Source organism: Balearica regulorum, chromosome 2, assembly GCF_011004875.1.
Source record: "Balearica regulorum gibbericeps isolate bBalReg1 chromosome 2, bBalReg1.pri, whole genome shotgun sequence".
Taxonomy (NCBI): domain Eukaryota; kingdom Metazoa; phylum Chordata; class Aves; order Gruiformes; family Gruidae; genus Balearica; species Balearica regulorum.
Window position 1 is genome coordinate 69,413,260 of NC_046185.1, and position 17,309 is coordinate 69,430,568.

Consider the following 17,309-nt stretch of genomic DNA (forward strand, 5'->3'; position numbering starts at 1 on the left):
CTCTCAAGTCCCATGGTAGATGATAGAAACAGTAGATCTATTTGTAATGTCTCCATATACAACATAATAGGAAAAAAGTCACCTCTAATTTTGCTCAGTACTCCCTGGTATCTACAACCTGGAGTCACCTTAGCTGGTCCTGTCTATAAATCTGGTACTGGGGGCTCATCTTCATTTGGTTCTTTATTGTGTCCTAGGTCCTTTAAAGATCATTTTGGCCACCCTCAGCTCTGAAAGCTCCTGGAGGAAACAAGTATAGTAGACTCTTCCTCTTCCTCTCCTCTTTCTTGTGCTTCTTGGTAGATCAGCAGGTCAGAATACTATTGGTAACATGAAATTTTGCTGATTTTTGTTCCCTTTAAATTAAAACATTTCATCCACATTCCTGGCTTGCTGGCAGCTTGATCTCATATTATTCATGCGATGCTTAGGAAAACCTAAGCTTGGGCATAGGAAATATGCTAATGGTTCCTTTAAAGATCATGCACAACTCTTACAGTAATGGTCACTAAGTTTTCAGAAATGTCTTTTATTGCAGTGGACTGGTCATATGCCAAGCATGATATTCTTGGAATTGCACCAAGCATGATATTCTTGGAATTACTTCTACTCTGTCATCACAGCATAAGTTATTGAGCTGGGACATGGACTAAGACTCTAAATGGGTGTGGTGGGTTGACCCTGGCTGAGGGCCAAGTGCCCACCAGAGCTGCTCTATCACTCCCCTCCTTCACTAGACAGGGGAGAAAAAGTATAACGAAAAGCTTGTGGGTCGAGATCAGGACAGGGAGAGATCACTCACTAATTATCGTCACGAGCAAAACAGACTGAACTTAGAGAGGAAATTCATCTAATTTATTACTAGGCAAAACAGAGTAGAGGAATGAGAAATAAAATCAAATCTTAAAACACCTCCCCCCACCCCTCCCATCTTCCCGGGCTCAACTTCACTCCTGGCTTCAACCTCCACCCTCCCCTCAGTGGCATGGAGCGGGGGGGGAATGGGGGTTACGGTCAGTTCATCACATGGTGTTTCTGCTGCTTCTTCATCCTCAGGGGGAGGACTCCTCTCGTCGTTCCCCTGCTCCAACATGGGGTCCCTCCCACGGGAGATAGTCCTTCACGAACTGCTCCAGCGTGAGTCTCTCCCATGGCGTGCAGACCTTCAGGAGCAAACTGCTCCAGTGTGGGTCCCCCATGGGGTCACAAGTCCTGCCAGCAAACCTGCTCTGGCGTGGGCTCCTCTCTCCACGGATCCACAGGTCCTGCCAGGAGCTTGCTCCAGCGTGGGCTTCCCATGGGCCACAGCCTCCTTCAGGTGCCTCCACCTGCTCCGGTGTGGGGTCCTCCACGGGCTGCAGGTGGAATCGCTACACCCCCTCATCCTCCCTCCATGGGCTGCAGGGGGACAGCCTGCTTCACCATGGTCTTCACCACGGGCTGCAGGGGAATCTCGCTCCGGCGCCTGGAGCACCTCCTGCCCCTCCTTCTGCACTGACCTTGGTGTCTGCAGATGTTCTTACATCTTCTCACTCCTCTCTCTGGCTGCAAAAGCTCTCCCTAAGTTGTTTTTTCTCTTCTTAAATATGTTATCACAGAGGCGCTGATGGGCTTGGCCTTGGCCAGCTGCGGGTCCGTCTTGGAGCCGGCTGGCATTGGCTCTGTCAGACACAGGGGAAGCTTCTAGCAGCTTCTCACAGAAGCCACCCCTGTAGACCCCCCTGCTACCAAAACCTTGCCATGCAAACCCGACACAATGGGCTTGGGTTTTCTGCCTCCAGTGAGCACCAGAGCCTGGGCAATTCTTAGGAGTGGCAGGTCCAATTCTGGGAGAAAGGTCAAACTTATGTTAACTTTACAACAAATGTATATCAAGATGCAGTGCTGTAGCCTGGTGAAATAACTTGGATTTTGAAGTCTTAAAGGTGCTCCCAAATGGTTCAATTTTCTTTCAGATAAGTTAGTTCCCAAAGGATTAGAATGCTCAGAACATCAAAATAAGATATTTTTTTTCTTTCTGTGTACCAATGCATGGCCAGTGTGAAACCTAGCCCCAGTGAGGGAAACAGCTAGACAGTCAGAAATGCAAGGTTAGAATGTACTGCAAATACACTCTAATAGTTATATTAAAACTGTTCTAATAACTTTGGCTTTTGTGCATTTTGTTTATTTGATTGATATTGCAATGATAATATTCATATTTATTTATACACTGGACATGAGCATAAAAAAAAAAAAAAAAGAAAAGCCCCACACTCTACGCACTAAATCCACAGGATTTAAAGTAAGGAAAATAATCCAAAGAGCATCAGCTAAGGCTTTCACTTCAGGCTTAGATCATACTCTTGTATTTTGACATTACAGGAGTTTGAGATTGATGTTACATGCCACATGTGCTACAATAAGTGCAATGGAGAGAGATAAGGATGGCATTCTTAGCTACATATTTCCATTATTTTGTGGATTAGAAATGGGAAGACCTCTAAATGACTGATTTTAGTTGGGACAAGAGACCAAAACACTGACAAGCATATGTGTATACATACATACACAATTTCTCACATATTTATGTTAGCAGTTACTGAGACATTCAATAATAGTGTGCCCTACTAGAACCTGCAACTCAACTTTGACTATATCCAAATATTTTGACCTAAAATCTTTGAAAATGGTTGTCCATCTTTGAGAAGAGTTATGAGTTATGATGTCATTGGACTAATTGAGTTATTAAATTTTGAGTTAAATGATGTTTTCACAATTAGAGTTGGGGTTTTCGGGTTTTGAGTTTTTTTCGGTTTTTTGGTTTTTTGTTTTGTTTTTGTTTTTTTTTTTTTTTTTCCCATTTGACTTTCATGTTAATTTAGAGCAAAGAACTTGTTCTCTAATTTATGGAGTCTCCTATAATCTGTCAGTCATTAGCACAACAAAATTCTCTGGATTGCCAATTTTGTTGGGACCCAATGACTGACTGTGACAGTATTCTGTGTCAAAACATGTTACTAAGCTCCACTGTGAAGTTTAGTGGTATGAGTGTGTTTTTTCAGAAGCAGCAAATGCTGTGTGTATCTAAAATAGGAGGATCTAACTCTTTGTTTTTGATGTGGAATCTGGCCTTTAGGCACTGCTAGAATTCAAATCTGTAATAGCTCTGAACACAACATTATTATTATGCTTTGTATATAAGCAGAACAGCACAAATCTACATGAGCATTTAAGCACTGAACTTCTGTTAATACTGATGAAAATAAGGCTCCTAAAAAGACTTTGTGGTGCTGCCCTTATGGAACCACAATAAGAATCCATAGGCAAAGAGCAGTTGCCCTGGAGACATACTTAAATCCTTATATCATAAATCAATCCAATTGCAAATAATCTGTCTTCACATGTCAGTTATTAATTCATAGTCTTTTTTTTTTGTTGTTTTTTTTTTTTTTTAAGACTCAGAGAAGAGAGGCAGTCTGGAGAAACGTCTTTCATAAAAAAAAGTTAAAATATATTTTGTTTATTCCCAAGGTGGTGGTTTTAATAGACGGTAGTCCAGAATGGCTGAGGACGCTTTCAGAAAGGGTATCAAAAAAGAGCTGCTATCCACACAAGCCTTGAGAAATATTCAGTACATTACTGGAGAGTGAATAATTAACACTAGGGTTTTGGTGTGCCACTGAATCAGACCACCTCTTCTAATCAGTCTGTGCTGGGTGTTGCCTTTATAAAAAAATGATTGCCAATACAGTGAATACTGTAATGGCACATTCAGAACCTGGTGACAGGGTCGTGAAGCCAAGGAGCTGCTGAGGAAGGGGAATGGTAAGAGAAGAGCGAAGACTGACATGCTTCCCAAAAGGCTGCGTAGCAGTGTCATCCCTCCTGATTCACAGAGAGGCTATAGATCCTCAGGACTGGACAGGAGTTTTCCACCTCTGACATGTCTTTCATCTCAAAGAACAGTCCTTGAAAGTCTTGAGAATGTTAATTCATAAGCTTCTTGCTGTTTTGATGGTAGGCTTGTTTTTTCATTGAGGTCAAACACTTCTATTCACTTAGAAGTCTAGAAGCACTCAGTGAGCACATAGGAGACAAAACCCCTGAGCAAAGGCTAAAGCACTCTGCATCATAAACACCATCCTCAGCATCATTTCATTCTTGCTGCCTGTGCTGGTATCAACCACTAGTGTTCCACAGAAGGTCCTAATTGCCTTTTCTCTATTCTTGGTAAGGCTGGAAAGAGGTAAGACTATACTGATGTATTAGAGGGATTTCGAGAAGGCATAAAACTTGTACTTGTTAGTGTACCCTAACTGGTAGCACATTGCTGGTTGGACAGCATGGCATAACACAAGAACACAAGCTATATTCAATGCATAAGGCAAGAGTGACTGCATTGAGGTCATGGCAAGCTACCGCTTCTACCATAGAGCTTGGATGGTAAAGCCTGGACAGCTGTAGTTGTGCAAAGTAGCATGAAAATGACAGAATCACAGCATGGTTTGATGTAGTGATGATTTTACTAGTCAGTACTGCTGGTTTTGTCTTAACACAATGCAGTAATGGCTGCATAATGCAGCAGAATGTAGCAGTGACTGCCCTTCATGGCAGTGCAGACATTGCACTGCACTAATTCTTTTTGGTTTGCTTTGGTTTTTTTACGCTGATCATTACTTCTCTTTCACGTGTTTTCTCATTTACAACTTGCTTCACTGTTTCCACTTAGCCAGTACACACCCTTTATAGATGGAAAAACTAAAGAGAAATGTTCTTGTTTAGAAAGAGAACCCTGTAGTTAGCGCACTGAAGAGTGAGTCCATATTCATCCTTCTTTTTTTTTTTTTTTTTTTTTTTTTTCTTCTCAGAGCTCTTTGGAGACCTGTGGCACTGCATTCAGAAGTTTTACTGGCAGGCTGAGGGTTTACTTTTGTTGTGGATTCAACAATTCCTCCTCTTTTGTCTTTTGCACTCCAAGATTGAAGAGCAATTTGGTGGTATTTATCAGCAATTTCACTGAAAGGCTCAGTGTCCTGAATTAGCACACTGATACACTTTAATGCAAAGAAGAGAAGTTGAATTTTGGGGTATAAACTAGATTATCATGAGTTTAGATTAGATGCATAACAGGAAAACACTATGCATTTTAGTAACATCATAAATCAAGCAAACAACTTCTGTATTAATCTTGCTACAAGTAAAATCTCTATTTAATCTCTGTGCATAGGTGAATATTATTTTATTATATGTGCAGAGTGAGCTTTCTGGGGGAAAAACAACAAAAACCAAAATTTGAAGTACTATGGATTTGCAATCTGAGATTTCCATGAGTAACACATGACTTGGATATGTATAACCGTACATTTGCAGTTTTCCTGTCTTTTATATCCAGTGCCATTGGACTACTATCAGTCAATGGATATGATACAGTCTTACCCCTTAGCACCTGCACGGTACTTAGTGTTGCCTTGAGAATCATAACTACACCAAAGATAAAGCTACCAATGCTTGTATTGAGCATTGTGTTATGTATTTCATGGGTAAAAGGACCAAGTATTACTTGCAGGTTTTTTTTTTTCTATTGATCATTGTAGATAATAGCAGTTCAATATGGCGCAAAACACTGCTTATTTTTATTCTTGTAACCCTCATAACCAGCAGTATGTCTTGTCCCCATTTTATAGATGGAGAACTTAACGCAATAAAAAACTAAGGAACTTGCCACTGGAAGTCTGAATCAGAGCTGGGAAATAGCCACAGAGTCAGTCTCAAATTAGTGCTTTAATCTCAAGACTTTAAAAGCCACTTTTTCGTTTGGTATGCAGTAGGAACAAGAGTATATTGAGCCACTCTCATCGTGAAAACCTTTTCTTCCAAATGGGATCCAGTGATGTAGGTTCATGTTTTCTTCCAGGACTTGCTATAGTTCCTGGCGCCCAAAATAGAATAAAATTAGGAATGTTGCAGTGTCGCTCATCTCATAGAGATGAACTGTATGAGATGAGGTAGGTAATATATTTTCTACTCTACAGATGTTTAAAAAAATATCCATGAAGTTTTTGGCAGAGTATAAATGAGAAAATCTTTGCATTACAGAAAATGAGGACTGGAGATACCTCTCAAAGTAGGACAACCTTCTAATTATCTTACAAGCTCTTCTTATTTTCCATTTTAATAAAGAACATAATTTTCTAGCATTATCATGTAGCGTTTTCATAAGAATTATTAGCTTTTCAAGATTTGTGGAAAAAAAAAATCTATTCAGCATCTACTCAGGTACAGAACATAGACCAGAGGGCATGTACTTTTCCCCTTTTCAGGATCTGTAGGCAATTGTTTAAAAAAAATTTCCTACCTAGTAGGTAAAAGATAAACCACCTGCTCATGAAATATGCTGAAAATTAAAAATAATCATTTTAGTACAAGCAAATGAATGACTGTGGTTCTGAGCAAAATCTGTTTTGGTCAGAATGATTCCACTGCTCCGTGCTTGCCAATGTCAGTGCCACACACTTCGGTTCCCTGGAACGAGCCCATCGATTTCAGCAGTGGAGAATTAAAAGCTAAAGCAAAAAGTGTAAATAAGCGTACCATGCTTTTGAAGAGGTGATCCAAAAATCCTGGGAAATGGAAAATAACTGTTATTATGTACTTGTAGATAAAGCAATATATGTTACAATGCCCTCGAGAGTTAACTTGTGTAAAACCAGGAAGGGAAACTACTTGCAGATAAAAGCTCCTTTTCTAAGCCCTGTGAAGTTCTGCCCCTACATTTTTGTGTGCTCCTGTGTTTATCCACACAAGTAACCAGCAGGAATGACTTCTGAGTAAAGTTGGAACCACCCTTGTGCAGCTACAGCATCAGGTCTTCAGGAGGTTGACGTAAAGGAGTGGGGGCCTATACATAGGCAAAGCAATAATCAAAGCTCTCCAGAGGCGTAAGAATTCGGCTGTAGGGACTATATCCATTAATTTCAACAGGGCCAGATGTTATCCCAAGTCATTCATGGAAGGTGATGGGATTCAAAAAAATAGAGATCGGTCATGAAACTGCATATTAATTTGGATTACAGAATCATATAAGGGAATTGAAGGAAAATAATGTTAAATAAAATGAAATATTTTACTTACACACTTTAAGCCAGATGTTTACACTGGCTTATTCATTATCATGTTGATTATTGTATTTATTTTGCATCGATTATTCATAATGATTGACTATGAATGTCTTCCTGTTTAGATTTTATGAATGGTTAATCCCCTACACTCTTCTCTCATCCATAATTTTGTCTTTTTGAAGCATAACGATGATACTCTTTATGAAATAAGAAACTGGTAGAGGACTTGATCTTTAGAATTCATCAATAAAATAAAATATCTTTGAATGAAACTGTACAAATAAATATAACCCATTTCAATTACTTCGGAAAGCGTTGTATGTATTTCTAGTAAAAATAAAAGTTTTGACATTTCAGGCCAAAATAATAATTTTATCAGTTTTGTATGAGAGTGATAAAGTGGACTCTTCATTTTTTTATTTGTGATTTTTTTTGTATCTAGAGTTGAATCACAGAAATGATAATTAGAGAATTTTAGAATTAAAAGAAACCATGATAAAGGTAAGATTGAAATGACAGTGATAAAGGGCTCAGGTATCAAAAGTAAACATTTATACATCTGTTTCCCACAAACTGACAAAAGGTCCTTTTAAATGTTGGATTGGTGTTCTATCTTTCAATCATCTCTCCACCTATTATGCCAGAATCGCCAGTATACTAACAATAATTCTGAGGATGGAAAGTTATGCTATGAAAAAAAAAAACAGAGGGAAAGAGAGTAAGTCAGAGAATAAACAAATTATTTCAGATTACTCACAAAACAGCCTTTCACAGCACCACTGACAAGGAGCTATTTAACTTACCTCATTAAATAACACATAACTTAGAACACTTTAAGGAACTTCAGTTGTTTCTCGTCCAAAATAATAGATTTACAGTCAGTTTATGACCTTTCCAGCTTTCACGTCCTCTGTTTGTCTGTCTTGTGTTCTGTTAAACAAAAAAAGTGTTGTGACCCATAATTGCAGGCAGATTCACAGTAGGTTTTGAGGAGCTTTTTTTGCCACGGTGTCCGAGCTGTCTCCATCTGCTGCTGTCTTGTGTGCTTCCCACAGGGGGACCTGGCTAATTTTTCAGTCAATTAGCAGAAGGGTTGCTTTTGTTCTCCAAGTGCACCCCCATGGGCTCCTCTTACACCCTGGACACAGTATTCAGATGTTGGGAGTTTTCAAAAAGCATATCATGTTATTTTTTTTCTACTGACCTTTGTGACATTGTTGGATGAATGCTGTCTCCTGTAATCACAGACACTTACATTAAACTGTGTAGCCTAACTTTGGAATGTTTTTAGTACAAATATTAATAATACATGTAGCAATGGCTTTTCTTAAATGATTTCTGAAATCATATATCGAAGCTTCGCCTTACTTTTTAATTCAGGAGGAACCAGTTCACATAGTAATACTTCATCAGAATCATTATTTACTATATATTTTACTCTCTGAACAGGAAAAAAGTTTGTTAACAATTGCTTTTGCTACTTACCTTCTAGCAAGGAACATTTAAATGTTGAACAGAAACCTCAGGTTATGAACACAACTCCAGTTTCAGTGACAAGTACTTACATATCACATGAAACAGAGAGCTTTAAATAGTAGATTTAATTGTGCACATGTATGTTTATACCTTTGTATAGCTAGTGGAGGAATAATGCAAACATTATATAATGGTTGAATAATAACCTGATAGTCAGGCTCCTGGTGTATTCTTTGTGTTGCTTTCTATGAATTTTAATCAGGGTTTGGCTAATATGCACTCCTTGCAAGACGGAAAATGCTGTTATTTCAGTATATTACTAGATTTCTGGAAAAAAGTCAGTGTTTTCTTCTGGAAGAATATAGTTGAGCTAACAGAAAGCAATATGCTTTAAGCCCCCGATTTATGCACATTTCATTTGGAATGCTATCTCGCCTAGGTGTCCCTGAGCCTAATCGGCTTCGAGAAATTTTGAACATCAGTTTGCATATGATATTTTCCATGTGCTGTAGCGACCATTGTATACTGCGGGAGCATATAGAATTCTTCTTTTTAATTTCACTGTCATATCTTTTATCTGTGAATTCTATCTCAGATGCAAATATGGATCAGTGAGGGTATTTTTCCTTCTCCTTAGCTCCACGATCACGCTGCTACTTTTTACAGCAGGATATCAAGCGAGTTCGTTTTCCTGTAACCTTTCATCTGCCCAGCCTCTCGGCTATATCTTTCTATAGTTAATAAATATACTTTTTCTCAATGTTAAGCAATAAAATATTCACTGGGTCTGAGCTGGGGTTAACAGATTTCTGAAAATTTTATTGCGTGACAGCCTGTCCTGCATAATCCCCTCAGCTGTCTCATGTTCTGGGGCAGAAATGATCTTATGTGTCACTCTAATAGTCTAGAATTACACTTGTATCACTGTCACCAGCATATGGGGCTGTGTATACCCCTAGGCCCAGCTCCCTCTCTTTCACGGCATTTAAAATGATAACATTTGGCAAAGCCAGTTTTGACAGAAAGTGAACTCTCCTTTCCGCGCCGGTGACAAAGCCGGCCACCGGAGGCCTGACACCGAGCAGCCAGTCATCGTACTCTTTGCTGGGTAATGATCGCGAGTTTCCCTCCTCTTAATAACCGCCTCGCTGCAAGGGGAGGCTTGAGTGCAAGTCTTCGCTTAATTATACAGTCTTCGTCTTAAGTGCTTTATTCATGTGAGGGCTTCAGCTGCTCAGGCGGTATCGTAGCTTTTCTTTTTCTCCACGCTGCCAAAATGTACCGATTGCTGGGCAGGCAACGGGAGCGGGAGGGACTTTGGGAAAATAACAGGCAGGAAAACAAAATGGCTTGCATATGCTTGAAAGCAAAACAATTTTAAGAACTGCCCTTCGTATCATCGTAATAAAATTCTGAATGTGTTGCACTGCTGATGGCAGCTGCTAAAGGCAGTGCATAGCTTGAGTACAAAAGACTGAGAAAAAAAAATTCAGAATAAAAGAAAAGAAAGGTAAGGAAAGAAAAAGAGTTAGTCTCCAAAAGTGACGCCAGGCCCTGAAAGGTCATTTTTTAATACAAGCAAAATAAAATGTGGCAACTCAGGAACTTGGTGCTTAGGTGAACACTTTATTTGGGTCTGCTAAACTAACCAGTAGACATTTCTGAAATGCAGAAAGTTGTGCCAGCAGGTGTTCCTGGCAGCATAAGGAGGACATAGGACATTATTTACTGTTGCTGCTAGACAAACCATGTTCATACTTTCCTCCCACACCCCCAATTTTAGTTTAGAATTTGAATTTGGAGGCTATTTTCATGTTACAGTTTATTTTCACCATTCTAAATGGTATGCTTGTAAAGGAAGCTTTGACTCATTTTCCTGTTTCCCATTGCCTTCTCCCATAATGCATCTTGTCTGAAGCTGTGATAATTCCCAGTGCATGTCTTTACTGAGGTGTGTTTTAGTCTGCTCTTAGGTAGTACACATTTCAGGCTGACTATTAAAAAAGAGAATGAAGCTTTTTTTCTCCCTTTTTTCCTCCCGCCCCGCCCCCCCAGCTATATTAACGTAATGTTACTGACAACTATTTTCAGTACTTTTGTACATAACCAACTTTATCCACACCAAGGAAATGGCTCCTATTGTTTTGCTTACATCTAGGCATTGATTTTAGAAACATCTGGGGAGGCTCCTCATTTTTCTTGAATTCCTGTTTTCAGAAAAGAAGAGCTGTCTTGAGCTGTCTTTCATTACTAGCACACTGTGAAATGAGCTCCATAATACGGAGAAATGAAAGATGCCCTGGACTACAGCACTTTCACAGAGATCTGGGGAACTGAATCATCTCAAAGAGGGGAATAATAAAAAAATTGTCCCAGAAAATTAACTCGCGAGAGTGTCAGATAATCATCTGAACTGTTTGAAATTTGATTTCAACCAAATTCCAGATCTTTTGTGTTTCAGTCAATTCTCTTTCTACAATGGCAATCTCTTAGGGCTTACCACTGCACAACCTGAAACCCAATGATATGGCTGCATGAAGCCTAATGCTCAATGACCTCTTTTGTAGGACTATAGAGATCTCATTAACATTAATACCATTTGTGGAGAACCTTAGGACAATGTGAAGCAGAGCTTTAAAAAACATGCATTCACCCACAGATGTGCATTGAAATTTTAAAGACATGTACTGGATTGTTAGAAATATGCACGCTGAATTTTAAGCAAATCCCTGAAGTTTCTTGTGCCAGTGCTTAAGCACTTCATTCTTTGTTATGTGCAGTGACTTTCATGAACAGTTTAAAGCAGTGATATGAACTATTTGCCTGAAACTACTCTGCACTCGTTCTTATGCTACGGATCTCCTGACAACTCTGTCATGATTCCACCCACCGAGACACAAGCAGCCCCTCTCCACGTATCCATTAGTTCTCCTTATTGTGCTTAATAATCCTCAGTTAACCGGTGGTCGTGGAGCTAGTATGTGCATGACTCTGAATGTAGATCCTCACTACTGTGTTCAGCTGCCCTGTCAAGCTCAGTACAACTTATACTATTATTAAGAGCCAGAGGATGACTTTAGGTCATGGCCCTTTGTGATCAATGTAAACATTTCTTCTCCTTCTAGTAGAGAAAGCAGTAACTTTGAGTTAGAATTATATATCCTTCACTTGTCATTTCTGTTAACTTGCACATGTATATGATGGTGTGTATGCATCTAAACATACATTTGCATTTATTTGTGTAAATGTTTATACATATATAGATGAACGCACCCAGAACCACATGTACAAATGTGTAAGTATTTGTCAAATTTTATGCTGAGTTAACTACTTTTACAATGTTTGTGTGTGGCTTAATGTGTGTGTGGTTGGTAGCATTTTAAAACCATTTAGTAGTTAATGCCAATAACTTACTGGCAACACTGATATTCAGGGGTGGGAAGAGAGGAAAATCAACAGCGAGGGACAGAAACTTAGTCAGGATACAAGCTGCTGATAATGCAGGCTGTGTTTAAAGACAGTAATCCCCATCTGACAAGTATATACCTAAGAGCTAACCCATATGTGGTCAGATAAATGGAGCTTTATTCTACCTTATGGAGACAGGCTCAGTGTAAGTGGCTAGTTGGGATCATTTTTCTTCATGAGGAAGGTCTCAAGTCTAAGGCAAGATTGTATCATTCGAAGATGGCTGCCTATAGTCACAGGAAATATATTACTTGCCCAGTTATGTGCATGATGAAAGAGCAATGCAAGGTTGAGAAGTTGTACAGGCTTGGTTCTGCCTGTATTCTCAGCACAGGAACTCTTGGGTTTTGTCTTTAGGATTCCCTCAAATCCATGTGTCAGTAGTCGGTTCTGGGACCGGCACTGTTTAACATCTTTGTCAGCGACGTGGACAGTGGGATTGAGCGCACCCTCAGCAAGTTTGCCGACACCACCAAGCTGTGTGGTGTGGTTGACATGCTGGAGGGAAGGGATGCCATCCAGAGGGACCTTGACAGGCTGGAGAGGTGGGCCCGTGCGAACCGCATGACGTTCAACAAGGACAAGTGCAAGGTCTTGCGTGCAGGTTGAGGCAATCCCAAGCACAGCTATAGGCTGGGTGGAGAATGGATTGAGAGCAGCCCTGAGGAGAAGGACTTGGGGGTGTTGGTTGATGAAAAGCTCAACATGAGCTGGCAATGTGCGCTTGCAGTCCAGAAAGCCAACCGTGTCCTGGGCTACATCAAAAGAGGCGTGACCAGCAGGTTGAGGGAGGTGATCCTGCCCCTCTACTCCACTCTTGTGAGACCCCACCTGGAGTACTGCGTCCAGCTCTGGGGGCCCCAGTACAAGACAGACATCAACCTGTTGGAGTGAGTCCAGAGGAGCACCATGAAGATGGTGAGAGGGCTGGAGCACCTCTCCTATGAGGACAGGCTGAGAGAGTTGGGGTTGTTCAGCCTGGAGAGGAGAAGACTTCTGGGAGACCTAATTGCAGCCCTCCAGTACCTGAAGGGGCCTACAGGAAAGCTGGAGAGAGACTGTTTACAAGGGCATGTAGTGATAGGACAGGCATAATGGCTTTAAATTAAAAGAGGGTAGATTTAGATTGGATATTAGGAAGAAATACTTTGCCATGAGGCTGATGAGATACTGGACCAGGTCACCCAGAGAAGTTGTGGCTGCCCCCTCTCTGGAAGTGTTTAAGACCAGGTTGGATGGGGCTTTGGGCAACCTGGTCTAGCGGAGGGTGTCCCTGCTCACAGCAGGGGGGGTTGGAACTAGATGATCTTTAAGGTCCTTTACAACCCAAACCATTCTATGATGATTCTATGATTCAAAACATGGCATTTTCAGCTAGATTACTTGAGTTGAGGCAGTCAAAATGTTCTGTTAATTGCAGATAAAGTACAGTAAAGTCATCTGTTAAAATCCATGTGTTATTTCAGGATTCAGTTGCATGAAAAAAGCATGCTTATGAATTATTTCTAAGCTTCACAGAAAATGTATCTTCCTATCAACTATTGCATCATCCAAAACTCTTTGAAAGCAACCAAGCAAAGCTCCTAAATGCCATGCTACCTACTAATCATGATTCCCAGACAGACAGACAGACAGACATCCTATTGCAGAATTTGTTACCATAGGTGGTAGAAATGGTCATACTCATGCGAGTATGACAATTTAACTATCATAAAATTAGTTGCCAGATTGCTTTATATAGATTTCTGCATCCAGTTCAGAGTAAGCACAGCTAAACATATGAACCACGCAGTGTACCGTGTTCTGTCTGACCATCTTATGCTCAATGGCTGATACCTGACATTCTCCTTGTACAAAATCCACCACTTTTCTTTGCAAAAAAGAGTTTTATTTATATTTGTTCCAATCAACTTTTTTCTAATGGGATGACCTGGTGATCTCAAATTATAGAGGACAAAACTTGAATAATCACATCAGATGGATGAGTTCCATGGAGTTTCTCAGAAGGCTTTGTTGATACAGATGTAACAGTCAGATTTTTTTAGTCAGAAAATTGCATTAAAATTGAGGTATGCCAAAAAAGTTATTTTGCCTGGCAGAGTTAGGTTTGCCAGAACATATACTGGGCAGTTATGCTAATACTTATATGAAAATAGACCTCTTTTTTTCCTGGTTAATTTTCTGTATAAGGTACAAAATAGACATTTAGAAAATTGGGGTTCTGTTCTTGGCACTTCCAGTGACATTCTGAAGAACTTTGGCTAGGTGGTTTATTATCTGCGCATTTTTCAGAAGCAAAGTGGAGACAATTTTCTCTTTTTCTTCATCTGTTTAGACTGCAAATGTTTATTTGGGGATTATGTGAATGCATAGTACCAAGCAACTTTTTAAAGTGGTAACAAGAGGAAGAAGAGTATGATGCAATTACAATTAATCTTACTTTTGTCTTTTTAATTTTAGTTTCTTTTGGTATATAACATGGAAGCAAAACATTGACTAAGAGGAAGTTTACTGGTTTGGCTGGGTGTTATACTCAGAAGCCATATGCTTCAATGCAATATAATTAATTTAAGTGACTGTTTAAAGAAAAATCAATGCACTTGAATCAGAATAAAGTGGAATATGAGAAAAACAAAAGAAACCAATAGTTCTTTATATTAATGAGTGATCAGAACAGGCAGAGAAATAATATTTAAGAGGCAGAAAATGAGAATATACACACTTTCTACATGCTAATTTTTGAGTGGAATAAAGATAGCATGGGTACCGAGTTGTCATATTGAGAATACTGAATTTAAGGGTAGTATCACATGCTAACAATTTGTTTTGGCCTTGTACACACTGAGGTAAACCGTACCAAGTGCAAGCTTGTTATAAATTCTTGTAAATATCATTGTGCCAGCCTTTTTGATCCTCTATATGCTGGGATTACTTAAGCAAACTTAACAGTTAACCAGTGTAATGTGATTTGTATTCACATTTGTGTATGAGTTAAATCCTTGTCCTTTCATGGATGAATCTCAGAAAGTTGTTTCCAGCTATCACATATACTCAAATATACATTAACTTGTAACAAGAAATTATGCTAACAAAATTTAGATAGACAAAATACAAATGTTACAGAAAAGTAGGGGAAAATCCAGTTGTGATTTTGGAGGTTCATTGTATTCGATTGGTTCGAAATATGCCACAGTTTATCTATACCTAATGAGAATTCCTTATGCTGGTATGTCATATCTCTACTTGAACCAAAGTGATTGTGCAGGCCATAATAGGAATGATACCAGAGGAGAAATACAGTGTTTGGACCACTTCAGATGGGGTGAAGTCATAGTCACTTGAGTCAGAATCAAGTGTATGATGTGGAATGGTGTCTATGAAACTGATGAATGAGGGGCCATTGTAAAGCCCAGAGCTCTGTTTAAAAGGAAAAGAAAGGTATGTGTAGAACATAAAAATAGAAATGCTTTCTGTGGGAGGAGATTGCAGTAACAATTATGAGAAACAACTACTAATATGATTGAAAATAGTTGGCTAGTTTTGTTCATGATGATATGGAGTTTTATCACTACTGTGAGGATGACTAGAACTTTAGTTTGCTGCACAAGAAAAGAGAGAGAGTGATAAGCCTGTTTCTGTTTCAGGAAATAAAAGTGCTACAAACTACAATATCAGACAGACCATTGAAAAGAAAGAGTTCTAGCTCATGGATACCATTATTCTTCAATAGAAAGCAAAAATAAAATTTCATAAGCATTTTAGGAAAAGGTAGAAGCAAAAGCCTTTTCCATTTTCAGTAATAATGTGTAGTAAGGTTAGAATTTCTTTGTATATCATTAAGTCCACTATATGACTTTAAACATTAGGTGTAGAGTAAGCTGACAAAGACTGAAGGAGCTAAGACAGAGAATTGAAATATTCCTAATGATGTTTTTTAATTTGACTATGTACCATTTGTAGTCACCTGGAAAAACTCAGAAAATGTCAGAAAACCATCCAGAGATCAGAATTATTAAATGCTGCCACTGAGGCTTAACTCATGTTATAGTGTTCCCATAAAACCAGCTGTCTTCAACATAATTTTTAGTGCTTTCAAAAAAAATAGTCAGATGAGTACAAATAAGACTTGGTCTGAAATTTAGTATTGATCTCAATAGTGGTTTGTGTTGGTGTGAGCATTTGACACCCATTTTCTACTCACTCAGTGAAGATGCTTAGCAATGTAATTCAGGGCCAGTTCTTGCTATTCTGTTGTCTGTTGCCAGGTCATGTCAATGGCAAAATGAACCTCAATAAAGAAAAAAAAAATATCCTTGAAGAAAGGAGAGAAGCTGTAAAAATTATAGAGAATGGAACAGTTAAATCAGGGCTAGACCGTTTAATATTTTAATGGAAGATAATCACCTGAATCTGTCCACTGAATTTAGTATGACCTACAGATGCTTTCATGAGTCACTGGGTCTGAACTAATATACGCTGCTGAAAGATGAGGCACATGGCTTAGACTGCTCCGTGCTAATGCCTCTGTTCTGGACCAGAGTGGACTTTTGTCTGGCCAAGCTGAAAATGGGCACATTGAAGCTGGCTCTGTTTTTATTCATCCATGCAAACACGCTAGCTGAAAACTTTCAAGAACTGGACTTCATGTCTGTCACATGATGAGAAAAAGTGTCACTGTTCAAGTGCTTTGAATTAAGAAGTCAATGTTTATCTGGCAGTGTATTTGATGTAGTACCATAGGTATTTGTAGCAAGTAGCATAAGCAAAGTCAGCATCTGGGGGAGGGATAGGACAGGTTTCAATTACAGCAGACTTCAGGCATTCAAATCTGAATTGGATTTCTTTAACCTGTGCTCTTCATGGTCAAAAAACTCTATCTTTCACTTCCTGGCAGAAAGGATCACAGTAAGTCTCTCAGTGGGTGTTTGCAAGTTTGCATGAGGACACAGCTACTTCAGGAGAAATGGATAGCCTTTTGCAATATTCTTTGCTAAGTCTTCAGGACAGCATTGCTGTGTGGCTGAACCTCCAGTACCACCTGGGGACAGGATGGGTACGATCCTCTCTGTGATCCTGTTTAGGTAAGGTAGCTCTTCGTGTCCAGGTGGCTTCCCTGTTTCTGCCCTTTCAGGTTTTGAGAATCATGGCATTTTCTTAATTTGCGCTGCTGCTTCTGTCAATGGCTTTTATCTACTCTGAAGCTGAGAGATACGAGGGAGTGTTGTGCTACAATATGGGAACTCTTTCAGGCATTCAAAGCATCTC